This window comes from Plectrocnemia conspersa, unplaced genomic scaffold (assembly GCF_051122295.1).
Source record: "Plectrocnemia conspersa isolate PC_06_02 unplaced genomic scaffold, ASM5112229v1 ptg000009l, whole genome shotgun sequence".
Classification (NCBI taxonomy): Eukaryota; Metazoa; Arthropoda; class Insecta; order Trichoptera; family Polycentropodidae; genus Plectrocnemia; species Plectrocnemia conspersa.
In genome coordinates, this window is record NW_028277173.1 from 4034803 (window position 1) to 4058169 (window position 23367).

At 29.4% G+C, this 23367-nt stretch overlaps 1 protein-coding gene across 1 annotated transcript in view; it reads right to left on the reverse strand.

Moving 5' to 3' along the window:
* LOC148231620 (uncharacterized) overlaps nucleotides 1-23367 on the reverse strand; it is a 186189-nt gene that overhangs the window by 45264 nt on the left and 117558 nt on the right. The window contains exons 3-4 of the mRNA XM_088193066.1: nucleotides 23096-23170; nucleotides 2722-2826 (exon numbers count right to left, since the gene is read on the reverse strand). The gene's annotated coding sequence lies outside the window, so the exon portion shown is untranslated. The remainder of the gene's footprint in view (nucleotides 1-2721; nucleotides 2827-23095; nucleotides 23171-23367) is intronic.

A 23367-nucleotide genomic window follows, 5' to 3' on the forward strand; every position in this document is an offset into this window, starting at 1 on the left:
CTAATCTCATGCATTATAAATTTTAATAAATTATTTTTTTAAATAGATAGTAGTTATGCTTTAGCAGTTTTAAAGTATGTTTCGGTGAAGTGAATTTTTATGGTGTAATTTGGGTAGACGCATAATCTATTATTTTTTATATTTTTCATAATAATTTAATGCATTTATCTACTCGAATATATTAAAATCGACTTCATATATATATATATATTTAAATATTTTTACATTAGCAAGCAGACTTTGTTTACATCACCACAATAACAAAATAAAATTATAAAATACTGTAGAGAATAAAATTACTACTTTAAGATTTAATAATTATAATTAGGAACTCAAGAATCTGTTTAAAATAAATATAATTTGTAGGTTTTGCTTATATATTTACTAGTTATAAATAAACATTTTAATCTATGAAAATGTGTTTAAAACTAATCTAATTAAAAAAACTATTTCTAATAGAGAAGCTAACAAAACATCTATTAAATATAAGGTGCAACTATATTAGTAGCAACAACTTTAAAGCTGTCTGGAACAGAAATTAAACCGCCGTTGCATTTAATAAATATACCTTCGATAGAGAAATTAAATCAGCAGGTTTAATTAAATAGTCGAAAAGTTTTTAGTTATATTTACAGGTGTGAGAATATGAATATTATGCTAATAAAACTTTAAAACACGGTGATACATTTGGTTACGGCATCTAATGTACAAATATGAGTTTTAAATTTATAAGACAGAAAAATAGGCTTCTTTGTTGTAATGAGACAAATTCGCGAAAAAATATATAATTATTATTATTTTCAAAGTAGTCGCCAAGTATCGGAAAGATTAGTGAGTAAGCCAATTCGTGCATTCAGGATTGACATACAAACAGATTGAAAGGTAAAATTTATTTAAGAAAATCGCCACTAATTATTTGCTGTTACTTTAAAAAAGACAGAAAGCAAAACCTTTTATAGAATGGACCATGGGTCTAAATACAAGAACGTAGACAAGCAACGATCATTCAAGGGATCAGAACTTTAAGAGCTTTCCAATTTTGACTCACAAGTTTGAACGAACTTTAACCAAGAGAAGGCTGACCCAACATGCGACATCACAAAAGCCGCCGCTTCTCTCTTCGCATCCAGATTCTTACGTTTAACTAATACATATAAACAAATTGTAAGTGACGATTTAAAATAAATTTAAATAATAAAAATAAACATAAATGTAAAATGTATATCTAATAAATTAGTTTTAAAACCACATTTAGCTCTCTATATTGTGTTACAATATTTATATTTCAATTGAAAAGCTTTTTAATACTTATGTAATACTCCTCATACCTTCATGCTTATCAGTCTTCTATTTGAAAGTTTGACATTTATAGGTTTCAATTCAATCGAACGTGAAATGGCAAAATATGATTTGGTAATCGATTTTTGCCTTACATTCGTTCACCGTATCGCCTATTTTAGTCTGCTTTGTGGATAATTAAGCAAATCGATGTGTCAGCCGGATAGTTAGAACTAATATACATACATATAACTGTTAAATAATCCACAAAGAGGAACGGGGCACTTTGTCGTCTTGTTCCGAAACCGAGAGATAAGGCCAATTTGCAAACCGCTCTGCGGCAAGAATCACGTTGTTACTCGGGTGGTCGGGGAATTCATTCAACCTCAGGTTGAGACCCTAAATCCGGGGATCCTGGAGACGCGTCGAAAGTTTCTGGGACCAGAGTAGTTGAGATAAAGTTAGGGAAAACAACACTTCATTATTGCGACGGATGTGAGGAGATGAGCTCACGTAAAAAGGGCGTTCGTTAGGTATATTTGTATAATACGAGAGTGTGCTTTCTAGAGAAAAGACACACTTGGTTTGTTGCTTAAAAGCAAGACTTTTAATTACGAGAATAATAAGTTTGAAACAGTATTAAGTATGAGAGAATAATCATTAAACTATCAAGAAGTTCGTTGATCAAAATAAATTTATTATTTTATTGTGAACCCTTCGCTGTAACATGATAGGTCCAATGCATTACGACAAGGTATACACAATCAACAATTATCAAATACTAAAATCATCAAGGTCTATAAATTAACATGTAAGACACTATGCACGACAGAGCTCAATATAATTTTTATTATTCATGATGATATTTATATGTGAGATTAAGAAGTTTATCTGTGATGATTGAGTCGAATTATAGTTACATAAAAATACTGATTCAGGTTTTCCAGACGCAATAGAAAACAAATAGGTCCATATGCAATTTAGACCAAGGTCGTTTAGGTCGTTAAACACTATGACAATTATGTTCTAAATTAGATACATATTTAAAAGCCTAATCAATACCTTTCCTTGGTTATCGAACTCTCATATATCTTCTTGTATAAATTAATTCAATACCAACCGAGACCCAAAGATTCGCGTCATTTTAATTATGCAAAGTATGAGATTTTAATTAAATCGACGCCACTAGAGGCATCTATTGTATACAATCGCAAAACGCGACTGGAATATTACACACTTGTGTTCCTTAGATAGTATTATATTATTATTCATGCCTATACTTTACGAAAGGCAAATAGGATAGGAAAACTTTCGTCTTTTCTTGGTGAAATTGTTTAATTTAATTTTATTTTTAACTTCGACGGAACTTTTATTAAAATTAAAAAGTTTCCCCGTTTGCTCGTAGTATACATTTAAGGGTAGAAAAAAATATATAATTATTACCTTCGTACAATATCCCCTCCGTGGAGTTGTTGTTTCCATCGTCAGGGCTGGTTCTCACGCTCACCTCCACTTCCGCCGGGGGGCCTTGGACACTTTCGTCCCATACTAAAAAAAAAACCAAACAAAAGCATTTTATTAAATATATTTATTTGATTTAAAAATAACAACAAATGAAACAGCTTAGATAAAAAATTTAAAACATATTAATATACTTTATTACAAATAATGAAAACCAATTTAAAAAAAGCTCGTATAGAACTACCTAATAATCTTAGTCCGTAACGTCTCAGACTAGTAACTCTGAGGTTGCGGGTTCGATCCCCGGCAGCGGCACTCAAATTTTTATTTATAAAATTGCGCTATTATAAAAAAAAATCGGCCCAGCTGCAGTGACATCTATTGATTAAAAATTATTTAACACATAATAATTTATAATGATTAATATAGATGTCACTACTTCCCAAACTTTAAGTCTATGGTTAATACTTATTTGTTGGTATTCATTATATCTGATTGACTTACTCAGTTGGCACAGATTTACGCCATTGTAACACATTGGGCGTAAGCCTGTCAGATTACAACGAAAGATTTAATAAAAAATAAAATAAATGAAATTGACATTTTAGACAAGTAAAAGTCATCCGACATCATCAATTAGAGCAAAAAACAACGGTCACAACCTCGAGCGCATCGAAAAACCATTGCGTTGTGTTATTTGCCACAACAGTTTCACTCCTAAACGCTCACTGTACACAGCTGTGTACATCCCGTTATATTTATATTTATTAATCTAAGTTTTTCTTTGTTCAGTATGTCGTAATAAATAACAATAAAATAATATTTCATGCGTAGTTTTATTTTGAGCGTAATGGGTTAAGCACAAAAATACACATAAAATGCTAAAAAGTCAGAGACCATAAAAAATAATGATTGAGATGTATAGAAAAATCCTAAAAAGTCCACAATTTCCAGTATTTAATATGTTTATATGCCCTTCGGCAGCTTTTGAAATTGACGCATTGGCCGTGAGAAAAAAACTTGTCGCATATGACGCTCTTAAAATCTAACGACAATAGTTTTAATTATATGATTATCTAAAATATGCACATAAAATATATTACATTAATAAGTTGGATTAAAAATGACAAGTGCGAGGTTGCCAAATTTCCAACGGAACGCAAATATTCCTTTAAAAAATGAATAAAAAGAAACATAAACGTTTCACTTTAAAATCTTTGTGATTATCCGTCATGGCGAGTCTATACTACTACTTTGATTCGAAATTCACTTTCATAATCACTTTTACTTAATCAAGAGCACAAGAGATTTAATCTAAACTCGCACCAAAACAAGCTACATTGACCATCGATAGACTGAGAATACTGAGAAAGCTGCAGCTTCTCTCTTCACGGCAATCCAAATAGGACGTCTGAAATTTAGAGTTAAACCAGATATTTTTAAACCACTGGATTCTTCAGATGCATAAAGTGTATACAATAATTACTAAAACTGTACGTATATGCAAACTATTGCACATTGCACTTTGACAATCATACTATGCCAAATTGTAATGTAAATGTAAAATATAGAATTTGTGATATAATAAAAAATATATATATTTATAAAATTTCATTGTTTTATTATTTAATTTTAAAAGAATAAAGAGATTTATATTAGTTTCTCAAAAACGTTAATAAATAAAATAAAATTTAATGTAAATAACTCATTCTCTAATTGGAACTATAATTACCACTGGGAAGTGTAAGCTGGTGAGCAATTCCAATATATTTGATTTAACACAATGAGATGCAAAATTCCTTAGAGACTCGCATGACTAAGTTATCTTTAAATTTAATCTATATGTGTATAATAAAAAAGTTTAAAGCATCAAACAATAGCAAACTTTAAAATTATATAAAAAAATATTGTCTGATACGCCGCAAAGATTTTAAGCGAAACTTTGAAAGTTTTGAAACTTTAACTAGCAGGTAAACTTGGCAAGTTCTCACAAGAGCTGTATTATGAAAATTTACCTTTATATAAAATTTACCTTATATTATAGAAGTTAGGCTAACATAATATAATATATTTATTATAAATCAAAAGCTTCAAATGCACCTGTTCACTTATATATAAAGAACCTTTTCTTGTAGGCCAATTGCTTTTTGAAAGGATTCTTATGGTCCTTGGGAGATTTTCCTCTCAATAAGCGCCAATAATAAAAAAGGTCAGAATTTACGTAAAATTATTATGCATTTAATCGTAATTTATCTATCCACATGTTTTTATTGTATATATGTTTTGTATACAATAGCTATTATTTAAGCTTCGAAAGAAATTAAACCATCACGTCTTCTTAGCTGGACGTGTCGGATAAAAAAGCGTTTAAAGTGTTTGTGTTTTGCTCTGTAACCTTTGAAAGTTTCCGTTAAGACGGCTAAGTTAAAATAACAACTTGTGACAAAATAAATTGCTAAATTCGATAAAATAATATATATAGTAATGAAAATTGCGAGTGTAGATAGAAAATATGGTAAGAAAAAGGCCCCTGGGAGTTCTAATGTCATTAATAAATTTTAACTACGTACACACAAGCCATAAAATGTTAGTTATAATAAAAGTGTCACTACGGCCGTGCGTTATGGTTACTGTCTAATTTGCGGCTTAATGCCGCGTTAAAGTTATGATTAATTATTTATGTTTGGTATCGGCAATATGAGCTCATGATGAGTTGGAATATTAATATAATAATCAGGATTAGGTGTATTGGTCTGAAGAGGCGACTTAGCTATATATTTTTATCTGCTTAAACCTTTAGCTCGACTTGACCTCAATATTTATCTTTGAGATTAGTAAAGCTAATCAGTCGGAATATAATTCATTTTAGAAGATCTTATTAGCTCAGTGATATTTGAAAATAATTACAGTTTTTGACCTACAAGTTTAAATATATTTTTTATCTAATAATTACCAATATTAATTAAATACAGCATCATTTGTGAGTTGAATATTTCGGTTAGTAAATTGTTGAAATGCACTTTTGAAGGATATCTGGTAAGTATTATATACATATACTCACACTAAAAGCATTGTTTAATGAACGAAATGGTGCTTTATCACCCATTAATAAATCAGAGAAATGCTCTTATCTACTTATTTTCCATCTTTAATACGATAGCCAAATTTAATACAAAATTTGCGGGAGCTTCAGCCACCTGCAAAATTAATTTGCAGGTCATATTAGCAACCATTTCTTATAAATTAAAAAAGAAACCATCTTGTATCAAAAGTAAGGTCTAACAATATAAAAGAGAGCTCATCACAAAAATAATTGTTAATCACATTTTTTTTATTTTTTATTTTTTTTAGCATAAATTAAGACCACCGTGGCGTAACAGGTTACCCCAATTCGCCGCGATGTTCGAAAACAAATTTAAAATTTATAAAACATAAAAAACGTATATATACATAAATATAACAATACTTAATTATAAAATATCAAAATTAAATGATACAAACTGAATCAGATCCTCGTAGCTAAGATTAAATAGGTCAATATGCAATGCCAGAGTATTAAGGAGCCGGATGGCCACAGCTATAGGCGAGTCGGCAAGTGCGGATGTCCTAGCCCTAACGGTCATCAAAAGAGGTCGACAGCACCTTTTAGTAATTTGAAAAAATGCTTAGCGACATACAGCTTTCTGCGAGAACTACGAATTATATCCCAACGCTCCTAAAAGAAAGGCGTTGGGATATAAGTACGGATAATAACCAAATGTCCTTTTGTAAAGGTATCTTAAATAGCTTTTTTGAATTTTTTTCACTAAAAGGGAATATTTGGCTATTTGGGGATTCCAAATTATAGATCCCGATTCAAGAATGCTACGAACTAAAGTGTCAAAGAGGTTGCGAATAACTGACGGATCGTCAAAGTAAAAGGCATTCCTCATAACAAAGCCGAGCATCTTGGAAGATTTATCACAGACGTCGTGTATGTGTAGAGAGAACCTCCATTTGCTCTCGAAAGTGATTTCGAGATCTTTAGTGGAAGTTTCTCTAATCAAAATGTTACCACCGAGATGGTAGAAATAAGCTGATGGCGAACGGGATCGAGAAAATGACACAGTATGGCACTTTCCGACACTAAAGGGCAGACGGTTAACGGAAGCCCATCTCCACAGAGAGTCTAAATCACTTTGTAGAGAGAAGGAGTCCACAACAACACAACAATCTCCCATAAGTAGCGGAAAAACTACTCTTTGTGTGGAAAGGATTTGTGTATTAGACAATGTGTTTTACCATGTGCACAATACTATTGTTATTTTATATTTTTGTTAAACGTAAACATATTTCGTGGGTGTGTATAAAAAGGGATGCAATCGGAGAGCCAACATTCGTATGTGTGATTTCCCTCATTATCCAAGGCCGTATCGAACCAGCATTATGAAATATGTGACATTTGTCACAAAGAGGAGAGGCGCTACAAATATGCCAAGGAGTCACAATAACAGACACAAATGAGGAGACTTCATCAACAAGAGCGGATCTTTTAGCAGCATCACAGCCGACAATAATTCAACTTGACACTAGCGAAAGCTCTCAGACTTTCAAGACTACATTTTCATAAATATGATATATATTTGGTGATTTATATATGCTTATAAAATAAACTCTTTATGATATTAAACAAATTTTATACATAATGTTGTATATATACAAAAAAAAATAGTTTTTGAGCGTTCATTTTTTTTACATAAATACACATTAAAGTAAATTAAATATAAACTATCTGTAGTGATTTTTTAATATTTAATTAAAACTTTTTTTAGTATTACAGTAAATTAAAACTAAAGTAAAAAAATCTATTGGTATTATATTAAGTATGCAAAAATAAAATAAGTCTTACAATGAAAAAATATTTCTAACAATTTTTACAATATTTTTTTATAGATTAGGCAATTTATTGCTTTCGCTCTAACGTTCTTTTTATTAAATATTTTTTTTAAATATGTATATTTTGATATTATTGTTTTATTTTTAAGTCAGGGGAGTGTAAATCAAAAGTTCATATGGCAGATAAATTTAATAAGGTATTTAATGTTTTTTCAATTAATAATCATATTATTTAAAACCATTTTAAAATAAATAAATCATATATTAAAAGATGTAAAATGAATTAATTTATATGTTTAAGGGTGTCAATGAAATTACAAACACATTGTTTTTATTCCAGTAAAGTGCCATAAATCATCAGTTGGTTTGATAGATACATATATACATATATTTTCCAAATTTTATTAAGCTTTTGTGATTTGTAACTCATTATTTTAGTTTACTACTAAACATGTGTAACATTAAAGTTAAATTAATTCAAAAATAAAAATAGTTTTCACAGCAAAAAAACTTTTAACATTACACATGCCCACTCGTGTATTTAGTTCTACTCGACCCCCTTTATCAGAATTAATTAGCAAGCATTAAATAGTTAGTCTTGCGTCTGGCACATAAGAGCACTGTGTTCTAATAATACCAAGATAATGTAATGCAGCAAGCAGTGCTTTCACTCTTCGTGTTTGCTACTCTCAAAGATATAAATTTCAGGATAAAAATTCCTGTGCGGTTTACCTTTCATCCTCTTTTTCTATATATATGTGTATAGGTTGTATAATAGCCACTCTGGATGTTTGCCTTTCGACCAAAGGGAATATGGCCCGTGTCTGGTCTACGTGTGTATACCGATGGCGAAACGTGATATGCGAGAACACGCCAGACACTGTAGTGCAACATCGGACACGAGCTCGATGTGGTGTATGACAGGGGTTGTCAAACTTTTTTGCCGAGTTAATTGTGAATATTATGTTACAGTCATATGGGGAGAGCTATCATGTGAAATGTATACACTCGTATAATTCATTGTCAGTTATATTAACAGCTTAACGACCGAGGAATCACCCACGAGTCCTGAGAGTACCTTCTGTAGCGGCCGAGGACTCGCCCATGCGTCCTGCGTTATGCGTCTTCTTTTATTAAAAATACACTATGATACAATACAGTTTACCCCTATATTATAATGCGAGATGGTAGTATACTATTTCTACCTAATTTAAAATATAAAATAAATTATATTTTACTTTAATTTTTCGTAAAAAGAGTCGTTTTATCCCACTGCGTCGCAATGCAACGAGTCGTCGCCTATTTTAGTTCGTTATATTCTAATATTTTTGGGCTAGTGTGTTGTTTGGTAACGGTTCTCTAAGCCGCTCCCACTTACAGTGACCATATTTTTTGCATTGTGGAATATTATATTTTTATTTATTGTTGTTGTTATTAATAAGTGATAATTTATAGTAAAAGTTAGTTAATAATAAAAAAAACAGCGAATTGCGTATTTACAAAAATAGTTAAATAATCATTAAAGAAATTTTTGAAAATTGACAACGTTGATTAGTGCACGATTTTTTTTGAACACCACATTAGCTTAAAAATGTGATAATTAAATTAATCCCATGTATGTTTAAAATAAAATATATTATTTGGTTTATAGGGAATTTACTAAAAAAGGTGATTTTTTGCTACTATTCCGCGAAATCTCCCGGCCACCAAGGAAAGTTCGGCAAAAAACACCGGGCGTTAAGCTGGTAAAAAATATAGTGCTTAGATCTGTTATAAGATTAAGAATAATAAATTAACAATAACATTAGATACAATCGTAAACTATTTTTTTTAATAATAATTTCCTAAATAAAATATTATCATAATATTTTTGTGAACTGCTAAACACCTTGTAGTGTATGCGAATATTGTGGGCTGATCTAACTTGTGTTTCATGTAAATAACCAATACAAAATTAAGTAGAAAATATCTTTCCTAAGATTAGAGCCAATCTATCTATCGCAAGTGCAGGTAGTAACTTGTCAACAATGAACCTTTTAGAAATGGGTGTTGGCCTTCGCTCAAAGCATACAATATAATTAGAAAGAAGCTGTTCTGAGAATTTATGTTTGGTTTTTTGTTTATATCACCTATATAATACCAAATTATTATTATGGAAAGAATGAAAATGATGAATATAAAATATATTGAAAGCATACATGTTACTTTTAATTTATTTAAGTGCAATAAGCAAAATATTTTTAGTGAAGTGAACCGTAAATTCATTTCGTGAGTATGGGTATACAAATGGTTAGACACTGTGGCCCAGAAATAACAAATCAAAATTTTTATTTTTAAATTTAAAAAATGATAAAAAATCAGGTAATTAATACTAATCTATTGAAGAGTCTCACTTACTTTGTATTTGTAAGATGTTTGTCAATGATATAAATTTGTTTTCGAAACTATTATTTCAAACAAATTGGACCCACAGGTTTAGAAACACTGGTTAAATGACGTACTTGACAGGTATTTATGCGAAAAATCATAAGGAAGCTACATATTAAATTTGAATACAATATCTTAATTGGTTTACAAGTTATAGGGAATTTACTAAAAAAGATAATTGTTTGATATTTTTTCGTGAGATCGCCCGGTCACCAAGCAAAGTTCGGAAAATAAATACCGGTCGTTAAGCTGTTAACATTTGCTCATAAAATATTCTTGTTGTTGAATTAATTTCATCTGACAAAACAGATGTATAATATGCTGTAACAACCCAAGTGATGTCTTATTTAAATAAATAAAATATAAGTTTTTGAATTGATTTTTTAAATATTGCAAATAAAAATGTCTCATAAAAAATACAATTTTCACGTAAATCGAATCGGTTTTCGATTTTACCTCAGGTATTTTTATTTAGTGTACTGGTAAGTATTTATGTATTAACTATTTCGTGACGGTTATCTACGATCTAATTTATGTGCTAACACTAAAAAACAATTTAAATGTTACTTTTTCTGTTTAATAAAAAAAAAATAGTGCAACAGCTCAATATAATATTTTTGTTGACACATTTTCAATAAATACTTAGGGTTGCCACCTTAGACAACGTGACAACCAGAAGATATAATACAAAATATATTAAAAATATAATATTTTTTTCGTTTATTTGTATAAAAAAATATACACAAAATATAATTTCATGAAAAATTTTCAATACTACAAAAAATATTTATTTATTTTTCAATGTATATTTATTGTAATTGCAATAGTACCGTAATTTTCAATACCGGTATTATTAAAAGAAAAATAGTTAGTACCGGTATTACCAGTATTTGTAAAACCAAGGCATTATTGTTTCGATATATTAAATATTTTATTTATACAATTATTTCTTTTTATGTTTACAATGTGTAGCTATATCCAGTGGCCTCTAGATTACCAGTCTAGACCATATGACCTAACCTTAAATTATTTAATAATTATTAAATTAAAAATAATTAATTTGCTACATACACAACATGACATGTCAATAATATTATCCACTCAGCTAGATTATAACGAGGTCAGGCAGAGGCAGAGAATATATAATTCATTTGCGCTCCATCTCCGGCCATGTCTGAGATTAAACTGTGCTCTAGAGATCCATTATTGTTATATTTACACACAGATATCGGAAGACGGTTCTTCAGAAAGAGTACTATATTGGGAAAATATATAACTTTGTGCCCAAAGTTGCGGCAGATTTTAATAATAGCAATGTATGCAAAATTTGGTTCATACAACAATATTATATATGCTTGATAAATAAGATAAGACAAAGTAAATGAGAGTAGTTTAACATAAAAAAAAATATGATTTGAAGATTGGAATATTAAGTTAAAAAATATATATAATTGTATTTAATAATAAATTAAAATGTATAATACAGTAATTAAATAATAAAAATACAGATAATTTATGCCAAGATCAGTATAGGGTGGTACGAATTTATATTAAAATACTGTTCCTTATACAATCCGCAAAAATGAAAATCTGTCGGGTTTTATTTCTATGAATGTTTTGTTATATCATACAATAAGCTATTAGATTATTTAATTAATAAAATAAAATACATATTACGGGAAGTGTATTAAGATATTGACTATATTTTCATCAGGGTCCTAGAGTGCATCTAAATAATATTTAAAACATATGGCATTTATTATAAAACACATTTATATTAAAGCCAACCAACTTATAATCTAATAATTTTATATTAGTTAATAACTTATATATTAATAATGTTTTACACATCAATGTGTATATTTAATATTGCACTGCAAATTAAAATTAAATTGCGTTATATAATATAAATATATTTTTAAATAATTTTAGATGTATTTAATTAATATTTAATTTAAAATATGTATTTTATTTCAATTCTATTAAAACAGAGACACAATAAAAAAAATACATTACAAGAGAAAAACTTTTCTTGAAATATAATAAAGTTTTTAAACTCATTATTGAATTATTTTTTTATATTAAAATTATAAGAAAAATAGCCAAGTAGACTTATACTTTACTTATACTGTACTCTACAAGTGTCCACTTTCCATTCACGATCAAAATCGTCTAGACTCCAATGTTGTTTTATCGCTCATCCAACAATAGTACTATTTTTGGCAACTGTTCAAAATTTCCTTAATACCAACAAATAAAAAAAATCTTTCAACTCGGGGTCAACGATTTTGAACTTCATAGTAATTGTATAGTAAGAATATAAACAAAACATTCATTATTTGCTTCATCGATCATCTTCTTTAAATATTCACAGTTCCTTTCTAACCCCAATTAAGTTAGTGCCGATCGATAGAGTACGACGGTAATAATTTTAGTATATTTGTACACTTTCCGTAATATAATTTGCTTCAAGTCACGAATCGAATAGACTTTATCGCGATAACTTATAGTAGGTAACGTATGGATTTTTTGTACGACTAATGGATAAACGTAATATTTTCGCCATTAAGCTGTTTTGCTTAACATATGCTACAGACCCTAATTTTATTGTTAATTCAACTGTGAAATATATTTTAAAATATCTAATATATAATTTTCTGTCTAAAGCGATTTCTATATTTCAAAATAGACAACTCTGAATTTTAATTAAATTTGGCGTTAAAATTAAAGTACAGTCAAGTGATATAAATGTTGTAAAACCTTTTTGCCAAAGATGCTATGTTCAAACTTACGTTTTATGAATTGTACAAACGTTTACAAGAGTGAAGTTGAAAATGACAAAAGAGATTAAGGCCTTAGCACATCAATCATAGATAAAAATGTAAAAGAAAATGAGCACTGTGCTCAGAAATTGCTGAAAATATTAATATTGACTAAAAAAAGTATGTCAAGTTTGATCGAATTTTAAGGTTCCCCTCATCATTATTATATTATATTTTAATTGAAATAAATAAATACATTTTATTTAAAATATTTTTATCACACTTTGTATGTGTATTCAAAATCTCATATTTTCTAAACGAAATCACTGTGTGTGTCACACAAATTGCACAAAGTCTCAAATAAAATATTTCAACTGTACGTGTTCAGTTCTCGGATAAAAATCTAACACAGCAAACGAATAAAAAATATACGTGAAATAATAACGCCGGCCTTATGTCGCAGCGAAATGTCACCAGCTTTCTAAGTTGCACATCCTCACGTATACATATGTCTGGCTTTATAAAGCGTGACCCATTGACTACATATATCTGGTGTTTTCATCGTGACCCATTTTTTTATCGCGTCATAAGGACGATTTATAATCCTGGTACAACTCGGGTTTATCAATATTTTATGAATAAATTTAGGTCAAAATCCATTTGTCAAAAATTTGTTGAGCTGAAAAATCTGGTTCATTGTGCAGTAAAGTCTGATTTATTGTGCAAAAAATGCAAATTTATTCAGAGCGAATCTGACGCTCTATTTTGTTATTTTGCGAGCCAATTCAAGTAAGTGAAAATAAATATTTTTGCTAAAAATTTGCATTAGAACTGTTGGAGCGTACTTAAAAAAAAGTCGTCATGCAGGTAACAACCACAGAATACTTATATTGCACATTTGCAAAGAAAAACACCGCTACCAAATATACACAATTAGGAATCTACCGTTATCCCGTTACACACGCAAAACTTTGGCGACGTGTATACAAAATCCCTATCCCTTCTATAACGCCACTCCCAAGTCATCGACTAAATGAGTATTAACATATTAAGGGAATCAGATCTTAAGCACGCAATTGCCTCCAGAGACCACACAGCCTCTAAGCAGCTCCCAGATGCTGCGCCATCAGACTAAAATATGACCCCCACAACAAATGATTCCGTGAATAAATTAAAATATATTTATAATTTATTTATGTATGTTTATTATATATATTTACACATTAGCTATAATATCTGTAATAAAATTCATATTTTTAAGATTGTATTAAAATGAAAAAAATATTGACATTAGAAATTACGTGTATTAAAATTAAATTAAATCATTAAAATTCAATATTATATTTGGATTAATTGTTATACGTAAATATTTTTGTATTTTGCAACTGCTATACTTTTTAAGAACAGCTAAATTTATTAAACTCAAACCACTTTTTAACGTTATTAAATGTTTCAGTAATTACTTTCGCTATAATTTCCCTGCCATTTTTTTTCTGTGAATTTATGGTTTTTAATTAATATTTTATATTAAATTTAGTCTTAAACCTTTACATACAATATTACTAATTTATTTATTAAAATCTAAAAACACTGATCCAATCATATTTTAATTTTCTTACTCAATGGCTTTCATCTAATTGTAGAACCGTTTCCGTAAAATACCTCTCCTGAAATCCCGAGTGTTTCACAATTAAATTGTTCTCCCTATTCACAAACTCTTAATTACATGCAAACAACTATTTCTAACTTTTCATAAATTAAAAGCAGCATATTAATTTTGCCCATAACCCTTAACACAGCACTTCTCCGAATTTCTTAAATTTACTTATAACATATTTCTCTATTAAGCTTTTATTAAATAAACAAGAAATTCTTTTCTTTTATTCACATGTGATCAATTTTATATCATCCATAGAAATAAAAAAAATATTATGATACAATAATAACTATGCAAAGTAGTACATATCACAATAGATGAACTGCCTTGACTATATTTCAAAGATATTCCGCCGCTCGATGTATATTTCGAGACGCAGCTGCACATAAAAAGTGCAATTTTGCAGAATTTTAATTATATTTTTATTTTACTTTTTTGTCAGACAAAAAACATTAGCGATCAATACTAGCTCTCTATTTATATCAATTGTTTTAGGTTTCGACACTATATTGAAATTCTTTTAAAATCACTGTATCATACTTAAGACGTACATATATCAGAATCAATACTGCATTTTATTAAATTAATAAATATATGTTTATATTATAAACCAAATATCTACTTTATTTTCTTGTAGTATATATATTTCATTATTAGTGATTTTACTTATTTTAATTTATAAATGTATGTCATTTTAATAAAAAATGGAAAGATTTTTTCCAAAAATTGAAGAACACTATCATTTTAATACCAGAAAATATTATAATAATATCTCGCGAAATACATTAATCCAATTTTTTTTTTTAATACAACCACAAAATGCAAAAGCACATATTACTTTAGAAACTAAAGAGAACATATAAATAATTACTGTATTTTTATTTTTCTTTGGTTTAAATTGTAAAATTTTTTTAAATTTTTTCCTTTAACTATAATTACAAACTTTTGTCTTATATACCTATTTTTTATTATATTAAGCTAATAACTAAGTGTAAAAATGTATAATATATAAAATTAGTATGTCTATAAAATTCTGTATGTACGAAAAGTGGTTGATATGACATAGATGTAAGTCGATTCTTACTTAAGGGTCGATTAAGAATAGGTAAGATCTAAAATTGAAAATTTGAATAAGCTGTTAAGTAATGACGGGCAAATTTATAACAAACAAACAATATGAAACATATGGCGATGGAACTACGTTTGGGCTAATGGAAAGATTTTCTAAAATACCCATTAAATCCTCTTATTTCCCATGGGTTAAAAAACTGGTACTTCTGGTGAGTCTCTAGCACTTTATACAGACTTGTCTCATTTACATAAGATATATTAAAATTGCGTTCTCGAGCTTTTTCAGAGGCAAAAAAAGTGTCGCGAAGCTACAATAGGATTATGGTATACATAATAAATATGCCTATTTTTTTATAAAAAAATATTATTTTACACCACGACACCTTTGTATTACTACACAAAGCTCCATAGACCAGAAATGAATGCTCCCAAGCAAGATTTGGAAATGTCCGCAATGCCGAGAGGGTAACTTTTAAATGGATGCTATGTTTTCTTAATATTCACACATACACACAAGCATACCCAGGTGCGGTCCTTGATGGCACCCTCGTGGGAGTAATGCGTAGAAGCTTATCAAACGTTCGTCTGCGTGAATTCTCGCGAGAATACCGCGGTTCGCCTTGGGACGCTCTTTCTCGACGAGAAATTCGCGAGACTTGTCAGCGTAAACGCGATAATCCGGACATGACGGGGGTTCAAACGAGCTTTTTGTCTTTTGCGTCTTTATTTTATTAGTGAGCGATCAAAAAGTATATGGACTAAGAATTAATCATAATTTGAAAAGTCATTAAAAAATGTGTCGTAGTAAATGTTTTAGAAAGCGTAGAATAAAATGATGCTCGTTGTAGGAGAAAAAGCAAAGTAGTTTTATCGGTGTAGGATAATAAAGTATAATAATTTTAGTTAAAGAGGGCAGAAATATTGGTCCACCTACATATGCAAAAATCTCACCGGCCGATATTTCGGCGCAAATTAATAAAAATTTAAATCATGTTTAATATTTTATATTTTTGTACATGCGGGAAATGTCAACATAAAAGGAATACATTTGCTTTATCTCAGGCAAATCTAACGGACCCAAGAAGATTCCAGTAATTCTGTTATGTAACAGAGAAACGACCGCACCTTTTTATGATAGGGATGGCTGGTGAAGTGGAAATAAAAGCAGATATTGTATACACGAAATGCATTCTATTATTCGTGCTTGTTTAACCATAAATTCGAAATCAACGTATTTAGCAATGTGTTTATTCTATGTCTATGAATATAATTTGGACACAATGATAATGGGTGGCTCTGAAATATTTATTAAATAATTTTGCATTTCATTTTACTAAATAATTTAATAAGAGTTCCTTTGGTGAAAAAATATTGTAATCAAAGAGAAGGCATACAAATATTTTTTACTGATAAATAATCACTAAAGACGTACACAGTCACATCATAATAAATGTTTTAGTAAATATAAAATATTTAGAATACAGTTTTTGTCTAATACAGTTATCATTGAAATTTTTAAAGTATGCAACGGCATAATATTTAATTAAAATCTGTACATTTGGCGACGTCGCTATGTTTTTAAAAGTAAGATTTTGTTATGTTGTATCAAGGCAGCAAATAATTTCAGCACAGATCCTTTTTTTTGTTTAATAAGTGTCCAACGGTTTTGATGAAAGTGCTTCGGACGTTTGCTAGGATACGCATACTTGTTTGTTTTTTATGCAAAAGATTTATAATAAATCCGATAAACAAAAATCTATAAGTTTTACGACCTTATTAATACGTCTTTTTCATTTGTGTTCCTGATATGGTATAACTTTTACTATTTCTGTTAATTAGAATTAAAATATTTTTTTTAAATGTAGCTTCTAGACGTACTTTATAGCTCAAAATCATAATGGAAATTTATGTCATATTATTGCTGACTTAATTAGTAAGAACCTTGGGCTAGAAATAGAACAATAGATTGTCAAATTATCGCTCAGGTAGAAGCGAATAGTTACATTGTTAACAAACGATAATAACTGCAGCTGCTGGGAGAAAATTACTTATGATTTATGGTTCATTATATTTTATGCTATTGGTTGGCTCTTTTGTATTTTGAAATTGTTAGCTTAAATCTCTAAGAAATATAAGACAAAAGTAGCATTCTAACGATACTTAAGAATTTTAATTATGTTCATTGAACATTATTCGTCAATCTAAAAGGTTTTTTTTTCCAGTAAGTTCATCAGTGAAGAAATGAAGCCTTTCACCATTTTCATTTTGCTTTAAATTTACAAAATCATTATACCACATTTAGTTTGTTCATGCCATTGTCATAAAAATCTTTTATTTGATTTAACAATTGGCATGGCTATGTTAAGCATACTTTGCGATTATGCAATGCACAAACATCATTTGTTTATATAATATAATTAGTTACTAATACATGAAAAACTTAAGAATAACTAAATAAAATCTCTAATAATAGTTTATAAATCATTAACCTGATGTCGCTGATTAACAGTTTGATTTCAGTTTGGTGTCTCACTACTTAGTAGTTGTTGATTGTGTTTATCTCATTGTAATGCATTAGAATAACGCCAGTCATGAATCAATGATTTTTTTCATAAATAAATATAATATATATAAATACATTCGATATGTAAGATAAATTTACTTTATCACACCTTATTCTGGTCGTTTTATTATTGATCAAGGGTTTTGCTGATATGCATATAATAATGGTGGCGCATTTAAGCATGATAGCGATAATGATATGTTCATACTATTGTCAACAGTCTGCTAACTTTTTTATCGCACAACCACATTTTATTATTTACGTTGACATTAAAAAAGGGGAGCATCAAAAGACAAGCGTTTCGCGTCTTTCATGAGATATTCTCATCCCGTTTCCCCAGATTAAAAGGAAAACGTCGACGCGATTAAGATACATATCTGACATTGATACGTGAAATTTTCCGACGCGCCTTTGTGGAAATTTTCGCAGAGGATTTTCCGTAACGAGTTTATTTTAGCCTTTGCAGCAAATTTGCGCGTTCAAGGGTGCTTTCAATTTTTTTTTTGGTAATTTTATACCGGCTGGTTTGACCCTTGTGTCGTTAGGTTCGTGGCGTGTGGTTTGTAGCCCATGCTGCGAGGAAAATTCACGTAACTTTTGAAATAAAATTTTATGGTATTTTCAGTCGAGCTAGGGCGAAAATTAAAGTTGGCAAAAAATATGTTTACAAACGCTGGATTTAATTTAGTTTCACAATGAAGTTAACATGACGTAATGTTTCCTGTGGGAGTAGCTAATACACTTCATTTAATTATATATAATATTTATGAAAAGAATACGTGACTTTTGTATAAAAGTTCAAAAATCGAGGAAAAATGAAGTGTATATTTTTTTGGATTTCAATAAAGTACTAACTTCGTAGTTTAAAGTAGTCTAATTAAACTACGTTAAAATGTTTCTAAAATGTAATTTAGAATTAAAATTGAACTGTTATCTTATTATTGTAATTATTTTTTAATTTAAATAAATGTACCATTAGAAGTTTATTAGATTTTTTCAGATGCACATAAGTATCAATGTATGCTTAGGATTAGGAAATATATAAATAACAATGGTCAAAGATAAAAGTTACATGAAATATATGCAAGTAAATGAAAAACCGAATAATAACTGTATCTGTCCTTGATGAAAAACAAATTATACTTCCAAAAATATGTATTACTGCAAAATTTAAAACTGTTAGAGAAGCATGTAATAAAAAAATACAATTGTTGAATTAAAGACATATCAGTAGCATAGCAATAACGAGATGCAACTCGTCACTAAAAAAGGCTTTAGATGATGGAGATCATTAGTAGCTTTGCAATTAGGGTCCTTAATTATTTGTAGTTTTCAACTATTCGAATATTGAATAAAAAATGAAAAAAGTATTCGATTTTTCAAAGATATTCGTAATTTTTTTCTCGGTTTTTACCGATATTAATTTATTTAACCAATTAGTTAAAAAAATTGAATAATTTCCTGTTAAATAGTATTAAATTAAAAATTAATTATCGGTTAATAATAATTATTTAAAAAATCAAAATTAAAATGCTTAATTTATTATTTAACATATTTTTTTTCAGGGACGATATTTTAGTTTTAAAAAAAAAACAGAATTAAGATCAAGAGCAATTAAAATAATTTAGGAAAATTGGTGGAACATTTCAAATACATAATTTTATTGAATTTATTGAATATAAAATATAGCTTATAATGTTTGAATACGTATCGGTATTTATTTTGTGCAAATTTGTGTATAAATTAAATAAATAAAATCACGTTCAAATTATTGAACTGATTGAAATAAAATATTTGCGTCCTAAAACAACAAATACAAAAAACGTAACACGAACTTATTTTTAAGATAAGAGTTAAACGATAATTGAGGGTGGGCCTTTCTAACATTTTGTTTCGTTTAACGAACGAATTCCGCGAATTTCGATCATAGTAGATACGCCGAAAAACTTTCTATTGACAAATATTAAAATATGCATAAAAGCGAGATTCATCAAAAACTGTTTAGATGAATTTCGTTTACGTTTTTCACTCATCAATTATTCAAAAAATGCAGTTTTTTAATTGAATAAAATATATGTAACTATAGAATATAGAATATTTTAATAATAAAAGTGCGCGTCTATTAATGTCACTTGACAATATAAAATTGAATTCTGAAACAGAATTTATTTAACACTTAATCGACGGGTCATTTTTTGCCGAGTGATTTTCGCGCAACACAGAGTTACATCAATATAATTATTTCATGAGTAGCTGGCTTCTTGAATGATAAATTAATTTAAATATTAAATTTCTATTTTATTTTATTGCTTTGTCTTGCGCTCGAATCAAATATCTGGTGACATTTTACGATTTCTATGTATAAATTATATAAAGAAATAATTATATTTCCATATCAGCAAAATACTATATGTATATTTTTTGCATTTTTTGAATATCCGTCTGCTTACGATATTTAGTATACAAAATATTTAAAACCTAAATATTCTGTAAATGCACTTGGAAAGTAAATTGAATTGCAATTAAAGTTCCAGGGCGACGCCTACAACACTGGTCTCACCCTCATGTAGTGTGCAAATGTAATCGGTGATTTCAAAGTTAATCTCTTGCTCGTGTACCATTCCGAAAATCTACAGGCCTGTAAGAAATTCAAGGTACAATAGAGCCAGTTAAAAGTAATGTGGAGGTCCAAAAGCAAGGCTTGGGTCGCTTGTATTTTAGAGTGGTTCAACGGTCCTGTAGTAAAGACACCTTTTAAAAAATAATTTGCTACTCAAAGCATTATTGGTTTTAGATAATGCCACTGAAAAGCTTTTTCCAATAAAGCATGGGGTATGGTTATTTAAATCAGCCCCAATTGTCATTTCATGATCAAATTGCGTTAACTTATGAACGAGAGCCGCTAATGGTCAATGAAATAGTGTTCTTGGGAAAGAATATAAAACTGCTGAATGAGAACGATTTTCATGAGTTGATGAAAGAACTGACCATCAAAGAAGTAATAAATCTGAATCTTGAGGAGCAGCAGGAGACTACATAGAAGATTACATATAAAAGCAGAAGAAATTATGAGAAACTCTTCGCTTAAAAAACGATTGGCGATATTGTAAAATATGAGAAACATTACAAAATATCATGAAAAAGCACATTTATTTCATGACAATGCAAATCGCATTTGTAATTTGTAAGTTTATATACAAAAAACATTTTTTTGTTACAATTTTTGTATCTGTTTAGAAATATTGCTAAAGATAAAAAGCACATATATCTAGGTATAAAAGAAAATAAATACATAGAAAAGGAGTAAGACACGAATCTGACGGGTCCGAGTTTTTTAAACCTGGAATCGTCTGATTTAAAAATATTCAAAATCGTGATATGTTATTGTGGTAATTTTATATGATCCGTCTGCCCCTCTATTAAGTGTCACATATTTAATAATGCTAGCTAAAGACAGCGAGTCACAGGTGGGGATGATTGCGGGCCATTTGCATCGCCTCTTGAACACACCCACAATATGAATTTACGCCCTAATAGTGAAAGCGGTCTAGATAGCCACTCCAGTGATTTTTAACAAAGGGGTAGAATAACGATAGTCTTTTGAACAGTTAAAACGCGTTGTCTTTTGCATATCCTCCACACAAACAGTAGTTCATGTTCTCTCTGTAATTGTTAGACCTTACCTCCGAGATTTGTTTGAAATGATCGTTAGAATTATCTATAAAATACAAACAAATTGTGCATTTAGGTGGCAATACTATAATGGAGCACTTGTTTTTTGGGTTGGCGTAACGAATAAACTTGTTTTATGAGTCGCAAAAACGATTATACAATTTAATTTATTACAAGTATTTTTTTATATAATCGAATGGATGATTATTATTAATAAATTTTACACTGTAACCTCATAAGCGTAAGGCCAATGCGTTACAATGGGGTATATATGTAGCAAATTGAGTATGCTAATCTGATATGATGCATATATAAGTAAGTAATAATTACTGGACACAGTATGAGAATTGATGACGTATTTATTTTTTATTAAATACTCAATTGTAACCTGACATGCGTAAGCCCAATGCGTTACAACGGGGTAAATCTGTACCAACTGAGTAAGTAAGTATTAACCACCAGATTGAAAGTCTCGGAATCGATTAAATTTATGTGTAATATAATTTATAATTAGTATGTATCATTATAGCCGGGGCCGTTTTTTTTATAATAGAACCCACAACGCCAGAGTTATTAATCTGAGACGTTACGGACTACGCTATTCCGTCCTTTATTAATATACTTAATAACCAATAGATGTCACTGCAGTTGAGGTTTGTTTTTTAATAATGGCGCATTTTTTTAAAAATAAAGAGTGCCGCTAATGGAGCTCGAACCCGTAACCTCAGAGTTGTTAGTCTGAGACACTACGGACTACACTATTCCATCTTTATTTTTAATATATAAATAAATGAGAAAAGGTCTGTAATTTTATGGTAATCTTTATCTCAAAAGCACAACAACAAAACCGAGCAGTTCTAACGCAATTCTAGACAACACATGCCGTGATAAATTTGCTTCTAACATAAACTAACAAACCGTCGCCATTTGAACTAAACACATTACAGAGTTGAATATATCACGGACACAAATATAGATCACTTCACAATTGGCATGCACATTTCAATTATAGACGAAACAAAACAGCATAAATCATTGTTTCACAGCTGTCCAACAGACTCTCGAATAAATACAGTTTACACAAAGATCTATTAAAACATGCAAGGATAAACACATATAAATTTATATAAATCGAATTACACAAAGTTGGCTATGAGCCCATGGCTTGCACGATGTAACTAAGTTTCAGAATCAATCAATGGATTACACAAATCCAATGTACTATAAATAAGGTGCAGGACCGTACGCAGCTAGACCATCTATCTATATACCTAGGGATTCTGGGGTGAGCATAGACAAACAACGACTAATGTGTTTTGTGATATTTACTTGCTGTAACTCGATGGTGGTGGACCCGACTGGCAGGACGAACGACAACGTTGGATGCTGCGTTTGATGCCCACCCTGAAATAACGCAGTTAATGATAATTTTATGATGAATGGACATCGGTACCGCGGTAAAACATGATGCAGGATTCACCTAATAAATTAAAATATAAACATAATAACAATACAAGTAACTATTTAACGATTGTTTGTATGGAAAAAAATGATAAATTTGCTTTGAAAAAATATTTTATTCTCCAATTATTTCTATACTA